The sequence below is a fragment of the Pan paniscus genome, chromosome 2, assembly GCF_029289425.2.
Source record: "Pan paniscus chromosome 2, NHGRI_mPanPan1-v2.0_pri, whole genome shotgun sequence".
Classification (NCBI taxonomy): domain Eukaryota; kingdom Metazoa; phylum Chordata; class Mammalia; order Primates; family Hominidae; genus Pan; species Pan paniscus.
Genome location: NC_085926.1, coordinates 106,898,841 through 106,918,071, shown reverse-complemented (window position 1 = coordinate 106,918,071; position 19,231 = coordinate 106,898,841). Strand labels below are relative to the sequence as shown.

The 19,231-nt window shown below is 39.7% G+C and overlaps 1 protein-coding gene across 2 annotated transcripts in view; it reads left to right on the top strand.

Annotated features, from left to right (window-relative positions):
• Window positions 1-19,231, top strand: part of GUCA1C (guanylate cyclase activator 1C) — a 59,080-nt gene that overhangs the window by 21,235 nt on the left and 18,614 nt on the right. The window lies entirely within an intron of this gene.

The window sequence follows — 19,231 nt, the reverse complement described above, 5'->3', positions numbered from 1 at the left end:
TAGTTATTTCTTGCCTTCTGCTAGCTTTTGAATGTGTTTGCTCTTGCTTTTCTAGTTCTTTTAATTGTGATGTTAGGGTGTCAATTTTGGATCTTTCCTGCTTTCTCTTGTGGGCATTTAGTGCTATAAATTTCCCTCTACACACTGCTTTGAATGCGTCCCAGAGATTCTGGTATGTTGTGTCTTTGTTCTCATTGGTTTCAAAGAACATCTTTATTTCTGCCTTCATTTCGTTATGTACTCAGTAGTCATTCAGGAGCAGGTTGTTCAGTTTCCATGTAGTTGAGCGGCTTTGAGTGAGATTCTTAATCCTGAGTTCTAGTTTGATTGCACTGTGGTCTGAGAGATAGTTTGTTATAATTTCTGTTATTTTACATTTGCTGAGGAGAGCTTTACTTCCAAGTATGTGGTCAATTTTGGAATAGGTGTGGTGTGGCGCTGAAAAAAATGTATATTCTGTTGATTTGGGGTGGAGAGTTCTGTAGATGTCTATTAGGTCCGCTTGGTGCAGAGCTGAGTTCAATTCCTGGGTATCCTTGTTGACTTTCTGTCTTGTTGATCTGTCTAATGTTGACAGTGGGGTGTTAAAGTCTCCCATTATTAATGTGTGGGAGTCTAAGTCTCTTTGTAGGTCACTCAGGACTTGCTTTATGAATCTGGGTGCTCCTGTATTGGGTGCATATATATTTAGGATAGTTAGCTCCTCTTGTTGAATTGATCCCTTTACCATTATGTAATGGCCTTCTTTGTCTCTTTTGATCTTTGTTGGTTTAAAGTCTGTTTTATCAGAGACTAGGATTGCAACCCCTGCCTTTTTTTGTTTTCCATTTGCTTGGTAGATCTTCCTCCATCCTTTTATTTTGAGCCTATGTGTGTCTCTGCACGTGAGATGGGTTTCCTGAATACAGCACACTGATGGGTCTTGACTCTTTATCCAACTTGCCAGTCTGTGTCTTTTAATTGGAGAATTTAGTCAATTTACATTTAAAGTTAATATTGTTATGTGTGAATTTGATCCTGTCATTACGATGTTAGCTGGTGATTTTGCTCGTTAGTTGATGCAGTTTCTTCCTAGTCTCGATGGTCTTTACATTTTGTCATGATTTTGCAGTGGCTGGTACCTGTTGTTCCTTTCCATGTTTAGCGCTTCCTTCAGGAGCTCTTTTAGGGCAGGCCTGGTGGTGACAAAATCGGTCAGCACTTGCTTGTCTGTAAAGTATTTTATTTCTCCTTCACTTATGAAGCTTAGTTTGGCTGGATATGAAATTCTGGGTTGAAAATTCTTTTCTTTAAGAATGTTGAATATTGGCCCCCACTCTCTTCTTGCTTGTAGGGTTTCTGCCGAGAGATCCGCTGTTAGTCTGATGGGCTTCCCTTTGAGGGTAACCCGACCTTTCTCTCTGGCTGCCCTTAACATTTTTTCCTTCATTTCAACTTTGGTGAATCTGACAATTATGTGTCTTGGAGTTGCTCTTCTCGAGGAGTATCTTTGTGGCGTTCTCTGTATTTCCTGAATCTGAACGTTGGCCTGCCTTGCTAGATTGGGGAAGTTCTCCTGGATAATATCCTGCAGAGTGTTTTCCAACTTGGTTCCATTCTCCGCATCACTTTCAGGTACACCAATCAGACGTAGATTTGGTCTTTTCACATAGTCCCATATTTCTTGGAGGCTTTGCTCATTTCTTTTTATTCTTTTTTCTCTAAACTTCCCTTCTCGCTTCATTTCATTCATTTCATCTTCCATTGCTGATACCCTTTCTTCCAGTTGATCGCATTGGCTCCTGAGGCTTCTGCATTCTTCACGTAGTTCTCGAGCCTTGGTTTTCAGCTCCATCAGCTCCTTTAAGCACTTCTCTGTATTGGTTATTCTAGTTATACATTCGTCTAAATTTTTTTCAAAGTTTTCAACTTCTTTGCCTTTGGTTTGAATATCCTCCCGTAGCTCAGAGTAATTTGATCGTCTGAAGCCTTCTTCTCTCAGCTCGTCAAAATCATTCTCCATCCAGCTTTGTTCCGTTGCTGGTGAGGAACTGCATTGCTTTGGAGGAGGAGAGGCGCTCTGCGTTTTAGAGTTTCCAGTTTTTCTGTTCTGTTTTTTCCCCATCTTTGTGGTTTTATCTACTTTTGGTCTTTGATGCTGGTGATGTACAGATGGTTTTCGGTGTGGATGTCCTTTCTGCTTGTTAGTTTTCCTTCTAACAGACAGGACCCTCAGCTGCAGGTCTGTTGGAATACCCTGCCGTGTGAGGTGTCAGTGTGCCCCTGCTGGGGGGTGCCTCCCAGTTAGGCTGCTCGGGGGTCAGGGGTCAGGGACCCACTTGAGGAGGCAGTCGGCCTGTTCTCAGATCTCCAGCTGTGTGCTGGGAGAACCACTGCTCTCTTCAAAGCTGTCAGACAGGGACATTTAAGTCTGCAGAGGTTACTGCTGTCTTTTTGTTTGTCTGTGCCCTGCCCCCAGAGGTGGAGCCTACAGAGGCAGGCAGGCCTCCTTGAGCTGTGGTGGGCTCCACCCAGTTCGAGCTTCCAGGCTGCTTTGTTTACCTAAGCAAGCCTGGGCAATGGCGGGCGCCCCTCCCCCAGCCTTGCTGCCGCCTTGCAGTTTGATCTCGGACTGCTGTGCTAGCAATCAGCGAGACTCCGTGGGCGTAGGACCCTCCGAGCCAGGTGTGGGATACAGTCTCGTGGTGCGCCGTTTTTTAAGCCGGTCTGAAAAGCGCAATATTCGGGTGGGAGTGACCCGATTTTCCAGGTGCGTCCGTCACCCCTTTCTTTGACTCGGAAAGGGAACTCCCTGACCCCTTGCGCTTCCCAGGTGAGGCAATGCCTCGCCCTGCTTCGGCTCGCGCATGGTGCGCGCACCCACTGGCCTGCGCCCACTGTCTGGCACTCCCTAGTGAGATGAACCCGGTACCTCAGATGGAAATGCAGAAATCACCCGTCTTCTGCGTCGCTCACGCTGGGAGCTGTTCCTATTCGGCCATCTTGGCTCCTCCTCCCATACATATTTTTATGCTTTCTTTTTTTGTTGTTTTTGTTTTTTTTGAGATGGAGTCTTGCCCTGTTGCCCAGGCTGGAGTGCAGTGGCGCAATCTTGGCTCACTGTAACCTCTGCCTCCCAGGTTCAAGCGATTCTCCTGCCTCAGCCTCCCAAGTAGCTGGGACTACAGGTGCATGCCACCATGCCTAGCTAATTTTTTTTTTTCTATTTTCAGTAGAGACGTGGTTTCACCACTTTAGCCAGGATGGTCTCCATTTCCTAACCTCATGATCTGCCTTCCTCAGCCTCCCAAAGTGCTGGGATTACAGGCATGAGCCACCGCACCCGGCCTTTATGCTTTCTTTATAGATATAAAAATGTGCTTATATTTTTTATTTTTTATTTTTTTTTCAATTTTCATTTTAAATTCAGGAGTACAGGTTTGTTATCTGGGTATTTTGCATGATGCTGAGGTTTTGAATACTACTGATCCCATCATCCAGATAGTGATTATAGTACCCAATAGGTAGTTTTTCAACCCCTGCTCCCTTCCTCTCCTTCCCCAACCAGTAGTGCCCAGTTTCTATTGTTGCCATGTTTATGTCCATGAGTACCCAACGTTTAGCTCCTACTTAAAAGCAAGAACAGGCCAGGTGTGGTGACTCATGCCTGTAATCCCAGCACTTTGGGAGGCCGAGGCGGGCGGATCACGAGGTCAGGAGATCGAGACCGTCCTGGCTAACACGGTGAAACCCCGTCTCTACTAAAAATACAAAAAATTAGCCGGGCGTGGTGGCGGGCACCTGTAGTCCCAGCTACTTGGGAGGCTGAGGCAGGAGAATGGCGTGAACCCGGGAGGCTGAGCTTGCAGTGAGCTGAGATAGCGCCACTGCACTCAGGCCTGGGTGATAGAGGGAGACTCAGTCTCAAAAAAAAAAAAAAAAAAAAAAAAAAAAAGATCAAGAACATAAGTGAGAATATGTGGTATTTGCTTTTCTGTCCCTGTGTTAATTTCCTTAGGATAGTGGCCTCCAGCTTCATCCATGTTGCTGCAAAAGACATGATTTTGTTCTGTTTTTCGGCTGCATAGTATTTCATGGTGTACATGCACCACATTTTCTTTATCCAGTCCACTGTTGATGGGCACCTAGGTTGATTCCTTGTCTTTGCTATTGTGAGTAGTGCTGTGGTGAACTTACAAGTGCATACGTCTTTTTGGTAGAATGATTTGTTTTCTTTTAGGATATATACCCAGTAATGGGATTGCTGGGTCAAATGGTAGCTCTGTTTTAAGTTGTTTGAGAAATCTCCAAACTGCTTTCTGTAGTGGCTGAACTAATTTACATCCCCACCAACAGTATATAAACGTTCCTTCTTCTCTGCAGCCTCGGCGGGATCTATTGTTTTTTGACTTTTTAAAAATTATATTTTAAGTCCTGGTATACATGTGCAAAGCATGCAGGTTTGTTACATAGGTATACATGTGGCATGGTGGTTGTCTGCATCCATCAACCCGTCATCTAGGTTTTCAGCCCTGAATGCATTATGTATTTGTCCTAATGCTTTCCCTCCCCTTGCCACCCACCCCCCAGCAGGCCCTGGTGTGTGATGTTCCCCTCCCTGTGACCATGTGTTCTCATTGTTCAGCTCCCACTTATGAGTGAGAACATGCAGTGTTTGGTTTTCTGTTCCTGTGTTAGTTTGCTGAAGATGATGGTTTCCAGATTCATCCATGTCCCTGCAAAGGACATGAGCTCATTTTTTATGGCTGTATAGTATTCCATGGTGTATATGTACAACGTTTTCTTTATCCCATCTATTATTGATGGGCATTTGGGTTGGTTCCAAGTCTTTGCTATTGTGAATAGTGCTGCAGTAAACATGAGTGTGCATGTGTCTTTATAGTATAATGATTTATAATCCTTTGGGTATATACCCAGTAATGGGATTGCTGGGTCAAATTGTAGCTCTGTTTTAAGGTCTTTGAGAAATCTCCAAACTGCTTTCCGTAGTGGCTGAACTAATTTACATTCCCACCAACAGTATATAAATGTTCCTTCTTCTCTGCAGCCTCACCAGCCTCTACTGTTTTTTAACTTTTTAATAATAGGCATTCTGACTGGTATGAGATGATATCTCACTGTGGTTTTGATTTGCATTTCTCTGAAGATTAGTGATGTTGACCTTCCATAGGTTTTAGGAACCAGAAGAAACCTTAAATTTGAAGTCTCCATATAGTTTTTATTTCTTTCCTCTCTCCCTTATGAAACGATTCACAATGTATAATGGAGCCAAACTCCCTTAGGGGCCTGAGAAGCTGTTATGCTTTCATATCCTGACACCTCCTCCCTTAGCCCCCCATTAAACTTTTCCCTGGAATCCACTCCAGAACATGATGTATACATCAATAAACATGTTGGGGTTAAAATTATTTTATATTTTATATGCATGCTTCCAAACTCTCCTTTCCTGAGCCTCACTAGAATTGGTAGAATGGGTTCTGGCTTTGCGAGCTCTTAATTTCTTCTCCTTCCTCAGTTTCAAAGGGGGATTCTGCCATTGCCAAATAGATTCTTTACAATTTTGTGATGTAGAATTATAAGAAAAATTGGTGGAGTAAAAGGATAAAATGTTCTCATGCTAGGGCTGGCAGTGAAAGATTAGGAAATGGAAGAGTATGACATATGTGGAGAAGCAGATGAGAGAGGAAGGGGGTGTTGTGAAGAAATCCTTAAAATTTCTTGCAACTCATATGTATTCCAGAAATGCAAGCAAATGCCTTCCATTATTTTGAAATTAATGTTTGATTGCTGGACTTCTTCTTCTTTTTTTTTTTTTTTTTGAGATTTTTTTTTTTTTTTTCCTTGTGGCCCAGGCTGGAGTGCAATGGCGTGATCTCGGCTCACTGCAACATCTGCCTCCCAGCTTCAAGCCATTTCTCCTGCCTCAGCTTCCCAAGTAGCTGGGATTACAGGCATGCGCCGCCACGCCCGGCTAATTCTGTATGTTTAGTAGAGATGGGCTTTCTCCATGTTGGTCAGGCTGGTCTTGAACTCCCAACTTCAGGTGATCCACCCGCCTCAGCCTCCCAAAGTGCTGGGATTACAGGCGTGAGCCACTGTGCCCGGCCTGCTGGACTTTATTGTTATAGCATATATCATTTTGAGACTGAGCCATATGGGTCATAATTTTTCAAATTAGTTTTAATAAGGTTACATAAATTTACATTGGAATAAATCACAACTACAGTAGCCACTTGGAGAGATGGCTAGATGATAAAATTGCCTACAGAGAAAGGTGTGGATTAGAAAAACAGCTTAGGTCCATGGTTCTCCAATCTTAGGATATATAAGACTTATCTGGGGAGCATTTTAAAATGCAGACTCTTGGACTATATCCCAAGGAGCTTTGATGCTGTTTTTTTTTTTTTTTTTTTTGGTGGGAGGTCTAGGAATCTGCATGTTTCATTATCCCCCATATGATTCTCATGCAAGGAATTTATGAACCCCACTCAGGCTCAGGCCAATAAGAATTCGTCATTTCCAAACAGTTCTGTGTGTCAGGGGACTCCTGAAGTTCAGCTACGGAAACGTGAGCTTAAGAGTGTTCCCGGCCGGGCGCGGTGGCTCAAGCCTGCAATCCCAGCACTTTGGGAGGCCGAGGTGGGCGGATCACGAGGTCAGGAGATCGAGACCATCCTGGCTAACACGGTGAAACCCCGTCTCTACTAAAAATACAAAAAATTACCTGGGCGTGGTGGTGGGCGCCTGTAGTCCCAGTTACTCGGGAGGCTGAGCAGGAGAATGGCATGGACTCGGGAGGCCAGATTGCACCACTGCACTCCAGCCTGGGTGACAGAGCGAGACTGTCTCAAAAAAAAAAAAAAAAAAAAAAAAGGAAGAAAAAAAACTGTTTCCTTGGATCACCCCAAAGAGAACCTTTGGGCTTTCTCTATTGCATCCTTCTTAGTCACATTTGCAGGGACATCTCCTCACCTTTGCAGTGATAATTATCCCCCTCTCCAGCCCTTGAAATCCATAGATTAACTGAAAACAATAATTTTTTTCCTCCTGATTCATAGAATAAGTATGTACCCTAAACCCCCTCCAACACTAACACAAGCCATTAAATCACATTTGCCAAAGTCATTTCACCAATGCAAATTTCTACAAAATCTTAACAGAAAGATAATGGAACAGAAGAATTGGCTGTAAATTGTAAAGATTAACTTGCCTGGGTGCATGACAGAATACTGAAATGAAAACACAAAATGTTTTGCTTACAAAAGTTTTTGAAAGAGGATGCCCTTGTCTAAGTAGAAAGGTTTGATTAACCAGGTTGTTCATTTAAAAACCATACAGTGAAAATATTTATGTGCATCTCATGGTAAGGGCTTGCCCAGAGCTCTTAAAGCCTGAATTGAAAGATATTAGGACCACCCATGTACTGTACCTAAAAATAAAATATCAAATGTTCTAAGGGCAACATTGCTCTATTTAGCCTTTTGCCATTCATCATGCAGGTGACATTGAAAAATGCAGTCACTGAAGTGGAACTTGTAAAGTGAAACAGACCATCATCAAATAAAAGGCTTTTATGGAAACTCTGGAGGATCAACTTAATAACAAGCCAGGCTTGCAGGGAGGATGCTCTTGTGACTCTTTGGTAAATTCACACAATAACTGTCCGGGAGACTGCTGAATTGATTGGTCAACCCTAAAGACCCTGGAGGAAGGCCTGGGAGTAAATGTACCTCTGGTTGGATACTGTCCATTCAGCTTATTTCATCCACACTTCCAGACCTGTTTCTGAAAAATAATGGTCATGTCCTGCCGAATCTGGAGATACGATACCTCGTTGTCATCTTAAATAAATTTCAACCCTATAATAACATATTTCACTTGTCTCAGTCATAGCTCTGCTAGGGATTAATAAAGTGAAGTGGCAGTGAGCAGTAGGAAAGGCAAGCAGCGAAAAGATAAAATCAGTTAGGTTTTGTGTATTTGAACAAATTTCTTTTAGGAGACCCATTCAAATAGAATCCTATCTGTTAGAAGAAATCTTATCTCTTGTAAGAAGTATCAGAGTTAGTGATGGGGTAAAGAGGTCTAAGTTGTAAAACACAAAAATCTAATACTAAATGTAGTAAAATGACTTTGAAATGTTTTCTTATCACTTTCTGACTGTAAAAGTAAAACATCCACAGTGTAGAAAATAAAAGTATAATAAGTTTAGAAAACAATGCTACAGTGATTACCGTATTAGCTTCCAACATCTGAAATATTGTGGTAATCTTATTTTTAAAAACTTTTAAAAAGCCAAATAGCCTTTGCTTCCCAATTCAGAACTATTGGTTGCTTTTCTTATAGACTTCGTGAAACTATTCACAAAAGCTTGAGACTCAGTCAAACATGTAACACTTTACAGACTGATAAATCTAACGCTCTTTATTTCCGGGGAGCAGTGGTTTACTTTATGTCACATCCCGGTTTTGTAAACAGGCCCTGGCATCACAAATACTCCAGGAAGACTACAGCCTGCAGCATGTTTTCTTGTGCTGGATATGCCACCGTTAGCATCAGAACTCACATGGGAAAATAGAAAAGAATGAGTCACATGCCTCCCTAGAGCTGGCCACCTTTCCTAAAACAGTTGAACATTTACGTATGCCAGGTTTGAAGCATACGATTCTAAAGAGTGACACAGATTGTTGCTGTTTCAACTGAAAATGTTTTACCAATAAAAAAAACAGGATAAGGGACACTATCTAAACTTGCAGTCCTTAAATAATCTTCTCCAAGACTGATGAATACGACAAAATCTTTATAGAAAAAGAGCCTCATTAATTTTGATTCATACCTAAAACTGTGCACTTAAACCCTAACCTGGAATTTAGCAGTCCAAAAATATCAACCAGTTCCTATTAAAAGGAATATAAAATTTGTCTGCTTGATATGTTTTCCTTCTATTAAAAATTGGTACTTTGTCTTCAGAAGAGGACAAAATCTGAAGAAATTCAGAAGAAGAAAGGCATTGAAGAAGTTCAGTGGTGAGGATTCAGCCTTCTATCATGGCATTTTATGTTTGTTTCTTTGGCGTAAGAAGTAAACATTCTCTCTAAAAAGGTAGTTAATCTCAACTTGATAAAGAATATCTACAAAAACTTGACAGTAAGCCTTATACTTAATGGTAAGAAAGTAGGAGCTTTCCCACTAAGATCAGAAACAAGGCAAGGATGTCCCCTCTCGTCACTGCTTTTCAACATTTTACTGGAAGTCCTAGCTACTGCATTAAGACAAGAAAAGGATATAAAATTTAAACTGTTTGGGAAGGAGAAAATAAAACTGTCTTTGCAAATAACGTGATATTCAACTTCGGAAGACTCAAAAGAATTGACCACAAAACCAAAACCAAAAACAAAAACAAAAAACAAAAAACAAACCTCCTAGAACTAATACGAGATTTTAGCAAGGTTTCAGACACAAAGTTTTTTATACAAAAGTCATCAGTCATCACTTTCCTATATACCAGCAATAAATAAGTGGAGTTAACATATTACCATTTACATTGGCACCCTCAAATGAAATTATTAGGTATAAATCTAACAAAATCTGTACAAAATCTATATGAGGAAAACTACAAAACTCTGATAAAAGAAATCAAAGAACTAAATAAAAGGAGAGAGATTCTATATTCATGGAAAGGGAGACTTAGTATTGTCAAGGTGTCACTTCTTCCCAAATTGATCCCAATAGATTCAATGAAATTCAAATCAAAATCCTAGCAAGTTACTTTGTAAATATTGACAAATTGATTCTAATGTTATATGGAGAGGCAGAAGACCCAGAATCGCCAATATAATATTGAAGGAGAAGAACAAATTTGGGGGACTGAAACTACCTGACTTCAAGACTTACCATAAATGTATAGTAATTGAGACAATGTGGTATTTCTGAAAGAATAGTTACATCAATCAATATGATGGAATAGAGGGCCAGAAATAGACCCACATATATCTAGTCAACTAATCATTGACAAAGAAACAAAGGCAATACCTTGGAGAAAAGACAGTCTTTTCAACAAATGGTGCTGAAACAATGAAACATCCACGTGCAAAGAAAAGCATCTAGACAAAGACCTTACATCTTTCACAAAAATTTACTCAAAATGAATCAGAGACCTAAATATAAAATGCAAAACTATGAAACTCCTAAAATATAACTTAGGAGAAAATCTAGATGACATTGGGTTTGGTAATGATGTTTTCGATACAATGCTAAAGGCATAACTCATGAAAAATAATAAGCTGGAGTTTATCAAAATTAAAAACTTCTGCTCTGCAAAAGACATTTTCAGAGAATGAAAAGACAAGCCACCAACTGGGAGAAAATATTTGCAAAAAACATAGCTGATGAAGGGTCGTTATCCAGAATACAAAAAGAACTCCTAAAACTCAACAATAAGAAGACAATCTGGATTAGGATGGTGGAGAGGGGCAGGACTAGCTTGCAGCTCCTGCTCAGATGGATGGAGCAGTGTGTGGAGACTCACATCATGGACTTTTGCTCCAAGAACTACCACAGGTACATACCAGGAAAGTTGAGAGAATCCACAGACCCTTTGAAAGAACTAGATCACCGCTGCAGTCTCCCTGAGATGCTGAAAAACTGTGGTGGTATCCACGACTGCAAAGCCTGAAGACAGATCACAAGACTCTTTGCAGATACTCCCCAGTACCAGCCTGGAGCACAGTAGCTCCACTAGGTGACTAGACCCAGAAGAGCAAAAATAATTACTACAGTTTGGCTCTCAGGAAGCTCCATTCCTAGGGGAAGGGGGAGAACATCACATCAAGGGAGCATCCCATGGGACAAAAGAATCTGAACAGCAGCCTTGAATCTCAGATCTTCCCTCTGTTATAGTCTACCCAAATGAGAAGGAACCAGAAAAACAATTCTGATATTATGACAAAAGAAGACTCCAAGATCATACCAGCTCACCAGCAATGGATTCAAAACAAGACAAAATCTCTGAACTGCAAAATAGAATTCAGAAGGTCGATTATTAAGCTAATCAAGGAATCACCAGAGGAAGGCGAAGACCAACTTAAAGATACAGGATGTGAAAGGAAAAGGAAAATTCTTCAGTCAAATAGATAGCGTAAATAAAAAACAATCACAACTTCTGGAAATCAAGGACCCAGTTAGAGAAATGCAAAATACACTAGAAAGTCTCAGCAATAGAATCAAATAAGCATAAGAAAGAACTTTAGAGCTCAAAGACAAGGCTTTCGAATTAACCCAATCAATCAGAGACAAAAAAAAAAAAAAAAGAATTAAAAAAATGAACAGAACCTCCAAGAAGTTTGGGACTATGTTAAATGTCGAAACCTAAGAATAATTGGGTTCCTGAGGAAGAAGAGAAATCTAAAAGTTTAGAAAACATATTTGAGGGAATAGTAAAGTGAAACTTCCTCAGCCTTGCTGGAGATTTAGATATCCAAATACAAGAGGCTCAAAGATCACCTGGGAAATTCTTCACAAAAAGATCATTGCCTAGGCACATAGTCATCAGGTTATCTAAAGTCAAGACAAATGAAAGAATCTTAAGAGCTGTGAGGCAAAAGCATCAGGCAACCTATAAAGGAAAATCTATCAGATTAACAGCAGATTTCTCAGCAGAAACCCTACAAGCTAGAAGGGATTGGGGTCCTATTTTTGGCCTCCTTAAACAAAGCAATTATCAGCCAAGAATTTTGTATCCAGTGAAACCGAGCTTCATAAATGAAGGAAAGATACAGTCATTTACAGACAAATAAATACTGAGAGAATTCTCCAGTACCAAGCCAGCACTACAAGAACTGCTAAAAGGAGCTCTAAATCTTGAAACAAATCCTCAAAATAAACCAAAATAGAACCTCCTTAAAGCATAAATCTCACAGGACCTATATAACAATAACACAATGAAAAAAAAAAAACAGGCCAGGCATAGTGGCTCATGCCTGTAATCCCAGCACTTTGGGAGGCAGAGGCAGAGAGATCGTGAGGTCAGGAGATCGAGACCATCCTAGCTAACATGGTGAAACCTCGTCTCTACTAAAAATACCAAAAATTAGCCGGGCATAGTGGCATGCACCTGTAGTCCCAGCTACTCAGGAGGCTGAGGCAGGAGAATGGTGTGAACGCGGGAGGCAGAGCTTGCAGTAAGCTGAGATTACGCCACTGCACTCCAGCCTGGGGGACAGAGCGAGACTCCGTCTCAAAAAAAACCAGACCTTCAGGCAACAAATAGCACAATCAATAGAATAATACCTCACATCTGAATACTAACATTGAATATAAATGGCCTAAATGCTCCACTTAAAAGATGCAGAATGGCAGAATAAATAGGACTTCACCAAACAACTATCTGCTGCCTTCAAGAGACTCACCTAACAAATAAGGACTCACATAAACTTAAGGTAAGGGGGTGGAAAAAGACATTCCAAGCAAATGAACACCAAAAGCGAGCAGGAGTAGCTGTTCTTATATCAGACAAAACAAACTTTAAAGTAACAGCAGTTAAAAAAGACAAAGGGGAACATTATATAGTAATAAATGGACTAGTCCAACAGGAAAATATCACAATTCTAAATATATATTCACCTAACACTGGAGTTCCCCAATTTTTTTTTTTTTTTTGAGATGGAGTCTTGCTCTGTCACCCAGGCTGGAGTGCAATGGCACGATCTCAGCTCACTGCAACATCTGCCTCCTGGGTTCAAACGATTCTCCTGCCTCAGCCTCCTGTGTAGCTGGGATTACAGGCATCTGCCACCATGCCTGGCTAATTTTTGTATTTTTAGTAGAGACAGGGTTTCACCATGTTGGTCAGTCTGGTCTCAAACTCTTGATCTCAGGTGATCCACTTGCCTCAGCCTCCCAAAGTGCTGGGATTACAGGCGTGAGCCACTATGCCCAGCCTGGAGCTCCCAAATCTATAAACAATTATTACTAGACCTAAGAAATGAAATATTGTCAGATGAGTAGGTTGCGAAAATTTTCTCCCATTTTGTAGGTTGCCTGTTCACTCTGATGGTAGTTTCTTTTGCTGTGCAGAAGTTCTTTAGTTTAATTAGATCCCATTTGTCAATTTTGTCTTTTGTTGCCATTGCTTTTGGTGTTTTGGACATGAAGTCCTTGCCCATGCCTATGTCCTGAATGGTAATGCCTAGGTTTTCTTCTAGGGTTTTTATGGTTTTAGGTCTAACGTTTAAGTCTTTAATCCATCTTGAATTTATTTTTGTATAAGGTGTAAGGAAGGGATCCAGTTTCAGCTGTCTACATATGGCTAGCCAGTTTTCCCAGCACCATTTATTAAATAGGGAATCCTCTCCCCATTGCTTGTTTTTCTCAGGTTTGTCAAAGATCAGATAGTTGTAGATATGCAGCGTTATTTCTGAGGGCTGTGTTCTGTTCCATTGATCTATATCTCTGTTTTGGTACCAGTACCATGCTGTTTTGGTTACTGTAGCCTTGTAGTATAGTTTGAAGTCAGGTAGTGTGATGCCTCCAGCTTTGTTCTTTTGGCTTAGGATTGCCTTGGCGATGCGGGCTCTTTTTTGGTTCCATATGAACTTTAAAGTAGTTTTTTCCAATTCTGTGAAGAAAGTCATTGGTAGCTTTATGGGGATGGCATCTGACAAAGGACTAATATCCAGAATCTACAATGAACTCAAACAAATTTACAAGAAAAAAACAAACAACCCCATCAAAAAGTGGATGAAGGACATGAACAGACACTTCTCAAAAGAAGACATTTATGCAGCCAAAAAACACATGAAAAAATGCTCATCATCACTGGACATCAGAGAAATGCAAATCAAAACCATAGTGAGATACCATCTCACACCAGTTAGAATGGCAATCATTAAAAAGTCAGGAAACAACAGGTGCTGGAGAGGATGTGGAGAAATAGGAACACTTTTACACTGTTGGTCGAGTGTAAACTAGTTCAACCATTGTGGAAGTCAGTGTGGCGATTCCTCAGGGATCTAGAACTGGAAATACCATTTGACCCAGCCATCCCATTACTGGGTATATACACAAATGACTATAAATCATGCTGCTATAAAGACACATGCACACGTATGTTTATTGCGGCATTATTCACAATAGCAAAGACTTGGAACCACCCAAATGTCCAACAATGATAGACTGGATTAAGAAAATGTGGCACATATAGACCATGGAATACTATACAGCCATAAAAAATGATGAGTTCATGTCGTTTGTAGGGACATGGATGAAATTGGAAATCATCATTCTCAGTAAACTATCGCAAGAACAAAAAACCAAACACTGCATATTCTCACTCATAGGTGGGAATTGAACAATGAGATCACATGGACACAGGAAGGGGAATATCACACTCTGGGGACTGTGGTGGGGTGGGGGGAGTGGGGAGGAATAGCATCGGGAGATATACCTAATGCTAGATGACGAGTTAGCAGGTGCAGCGCACCAGCATGGCACATGTATACATATGTAACTAACCTGCACAATGTGCACATGTACCCTAAAACTTAAAGTATAATAAAAAAAAATTAAAAAAAAAAAAGAAATGAAATAGATGGCAACACAAAAATAGTGGAGGACTTTAATACTCCACTGATACCACTACACAGGTCATTAAGACAGAAAGTCAACAAAGAAACAATGGACTTGAACTATACCCTAGAACAAATGGACTTAACACATATTTACAGAGCATTCTACCCAACACCTATAGAATATGCATTCTATTCATCAGCACATGCGACATTCTCCAAGATAGACCATATGGTAGGCCACAATACAAGTCTCAGTAAATTTGAGAAAATTGAAATTATATCAAGTACTCTCTCAGACTGCAGTGGAATAAAATTGGAAATCAACTCCAAAAGGAACCCTCAAAACCATGCAAATACATGGAAATTAAACAACCTGCTTCAGAATGATTGTTGGGTCAACAATGAGATTAAGATGGAAATTTTAAAATTCCTTGAACTGAATGATAATAGTGACACAAGCTATCAAAACCTCTGTGATACAGCAAAAATGGTGCTAAGAGGAAAGTTTATAGCATTAAATGCCTACATCAAAAAGTCTGAAAGAGCACAAATAAGGTCACACCTCACGGAACTGGATAAACATGAATAATCTAAACCTAAACCCAGCAGAAGAAAATAAATAATGAAGATCAGAGCAGAACTAAATGAAATTGAAACAAAAAAAAATACAAAAGATATATGAAACAAAAAGCTGGTTCTTTGAAAAGATAAATAAAATTGACAGGCCATTAACTAGATTAACCAAGAAAAGAAGAGAGAAGATCCAAATAAGCTCAATTAGAAATGAAACAGGAGATATTACAACCGATACCACAGAAATACAAAAGATCATTCAAGGCTGCTATGAACACCTTTATGTGCATAAAATAGAAAACCTGGAGGAAATGGATAAAGTCCTGGAAATACACAAACCTCCTAGATTAAATCAGGAAGATATTGAATCTATGAACAGACTAATAACAAGCAGCAAGATTGAAATGGTAACAAAAAAATTGCCAACAAAAAAGTCCAGGATTCACAGCTGAATTATATTAGACAGTCAAAAAAGAATTGGTACCAATCCTATTGACACTATTCCAAAAGCTAGAGAAAGAGGGAATCCTCCCTAAATCCTTCTATTAAGCCAGTATCACCCTAATACCAAAATCAGGAAGGACCTAACAGAAAAAAGAAAACCACAGACCAATAACCCTGATGATCAAAGATGCAAAAACCCTCAATAAAATACTAGCAAACCGAATCCAACAGCATATCAAAAAAATAATGCACCAAGATCAAGTGGGTTTTATATTAGGGATGCAGGGATGGTTTAACATACATAAGTTAATAAATGTAATACACCACATAAACAGAATTTAAAAAATCACATGATCATGTCAATAGACACAGAAAAAGCATTTGACAAAATCTAGCATCCCTTTATGATTAAAACCCTCAGCAAAATTGGCATAGAAGGGACATACCTTAAGGTAATAAAAGTAATCTGTGACAAACCCACAGCCAACATCATACTGAATGGGTAAAAGTTGAAAGCATTTCCCCTGAGAATAAGACAAGATGCCCACTTTCACCACTTCTGTTCAACTTAGTACTGGAAGTCCTACCCAGAGCAATAAGACAAGAGAAAGAAATAAAGGGAATCCAAATCAGTAAAGAGAAAGTCAAATTGTTGCTGCTTGCTGATGATGTGATCATATACCTAAAGAACTCTAAAGACTCCTCCAAAAAGCTCCTAGAACTGATAAATGAATTCAGCAAAAGTTAAGGATACAAAATTAATGTACACAAACCAGTAGCTCTTCTATACACCAACAGCGATCAAGCTGAGAATCAAGTTAAGAGCTCAACCCCTTTCACAATAGCTGCAAAAAGTTAAATACTTAGGAATATACCTAACCAAGGTGTCGAAACACCTCTACGAGGAAAACTACAAAACACTGCTGAAAGAAATCATTGATGACACAAACAAATGAAAACACACCCCATGCTCATGGGTGAGTAGAATCAATATTGTGAAAATGACCATAGTACCAAAAGCAATCTTCAAATTAAATGCAACTCCCATCAAAATACCACCATTTTTCACAGAGCTAGAAAAAAAATTCTAAAATTCATATGGAACCAAAAAAAGCCTGCATAGCTAAATCAAGACGAAGCAGAAAGAACAAATATAGAGACATCATATTTCCAACTTCAAATTATACTATAAGGCCATAGTCAACCAAACAGCATGGCACTGGTATAAAAACAGGCACATAGACAAATTGAACAGAGTAGAGAACCCAGAAATAAAGCCAAATACTTACAGCCAACTGATCTTTGACAAAGCAAACAAAAACATAAAGTGGGGGAAAGAGCACCCTATTCAACAAATGGTGCTGGGATAATTGGCAAGCCACATGTAGAAGAATAAATCTAGATCCTTGTCTCAACTCAAGATGGATCAAAGACTTAAATCAAAGATCCGAAACCATAAAGATTCTAGAAGATAACACTAGAAAAACCCTTCTAGACCTTGGCTTAGGCAAAGACTTCATGATCAAGAATCCAAAAGCAAATGCAACAAAAACAAAAATAAATACATAGGAATCAAACTAAAAAGCTTCTGCACAGCGAAAGAAATAATCAGCAGAGTTTACAGACAACCCATAGAGTGGGAGAAAATATCACAATCTGTACATTCGACGAAGGACTAATAGCGAGAATCTACAAAGAACTCAAACAAATTAGCAAGAAAAAACCAAACAAACCCACCAAAAAGTGGGTTAATAAAAAAGAATGAGTTCATGTCCTTTGCAGGGACATGGATGAAGCTGGAAACCATCATTCTTAGCAAACTAACACAGGAACAGAAAACCAAACACCTCATGTTCTCACTCATAAGTGGGAGTTGAACAATGAGAACACATGGACACAGGGAGGGGCCTGTCGGGGGGCAGGGGGCTAGGGGAGGGATAGCATTAGGAGAAATACCTAATGTAGATGACGGGTTGATGGGTGCAGCAAACCACCATGGCACGTGTATACCTGTGCAAGAAACCTGCACCTTCTGCACATGTATCCCAGAATTTAAAGTATAATAATAATAAAAAAGTGGGCTAAGGACATGAATAGACAATTCTCAAAAGAAGATATACACATGGCCAACAAGCATATGGAAAAATGTTTAAAATCACTAATTATCAGGGAAATGTAAATCAAAACCACAATGCAGTATCACCTTACTCCTGCAAGAATGGCCATAATCAAAAAATCAAAAAAACAACAAATGTTGGTGTGGATGCAGAGAAAAGGGAACACTTTTACACTGCTGGTGGGAATGTAAACTAGTACAACTACTGTGTGAAACAGTGTGGAGATTCCTTAAAAACTAAACATAGACCTACTGTTTGATCCAGCAATCCCACTACTAGGTATCTACCCAGAGAAAAAGAAGTCATTATATGAAAAAGATACTTGCACATGCATGTGTATGGCAGCACAATTTGCAAATGCAAAAACATGGAACCAGCCTAAATGCCTGTCATTCAATGAGTGGATAAAGAAAATTATCCATATGTGTGTGTGTGTGTGTGTGTGTGTGTGTGTGTGTGTGTGTGTGTGTATGTGTGTGTGTATACACCATGGAATACTACTCAGCCATAAAAAGTAATGAAACAATGGCATTCACAGCAACCTGGATAAAAGTAGAGACTATTATTCTAAGTGAAGTAACTCAGAAATGGAAAAACCAAACAATGTCTGTTCTCACTCATATGTGGGAGTTAAGCTATGAGGATGCAAAGGTATAAGAATGATTCATTGGACTTTGGGGAAAGGGTAGGGGGTGGCGAGGGATAAAAGACTACACATTGGGTACAGTGTTCACTGCTCAGGTGATGGGTGCACCAAAATCTCAGAAATCACCACTAAAAGATGTATTCATGTAACCAAATGCCCCCTGATCCCCAAAAACCTATTGAAATAAAAAAATTGAAAAAAGGAAAACAATCTGATTAAGAAATAGGCCAAATATTTCACCAAAGAAGAAATACAGGTGGTAAACAAGCACACAAAAAGGTGTTCAACATCATATATTATTAGGGTATTGCAAGTTAAAACAAGGAGATACCACTACACACCTATTAGAATGGCCAAAATCCAGAACACTAAAAACACCAAATGCCAGTGAGGATGTGGTGCAACAGGAGCTCTCATTCAGTGCTGGTAGAAATGTAAAATGGTTCAACTACTTTGAAAGATAGTTTGGCAGTTTCTTAAAAACTAAACATACTCCTACATATCATCAAAATCCCCTGATATTTGTCCAAAGGGGTTAAAAACTTAAGTCCACAAGAAATCTGCACATAGAAATTTATAGCAACTTTATTTATAATTGCCAAAATCTGGAAGCAACCAAAACGTCCTGCAGGACGTGAATGGATAAATAAACTGAGGTACATCCAGACAATGGAGTATTATTTAGTGCTGAAAAGAAATGAGCTATCAAACCCTGGAAAGACATGGAGGAAATTTAAATGCATATTACTAAGTGAAAGATGCCAACCTGAAAAAGCTACATACTATATACTACATACTATATAATTTTAACCATATGACTTTCTAGAAAGGTAAAGCTATGGAGACCGTAAAAAGATTAATGGTTGCCAGGAGTTAGGGAAGAT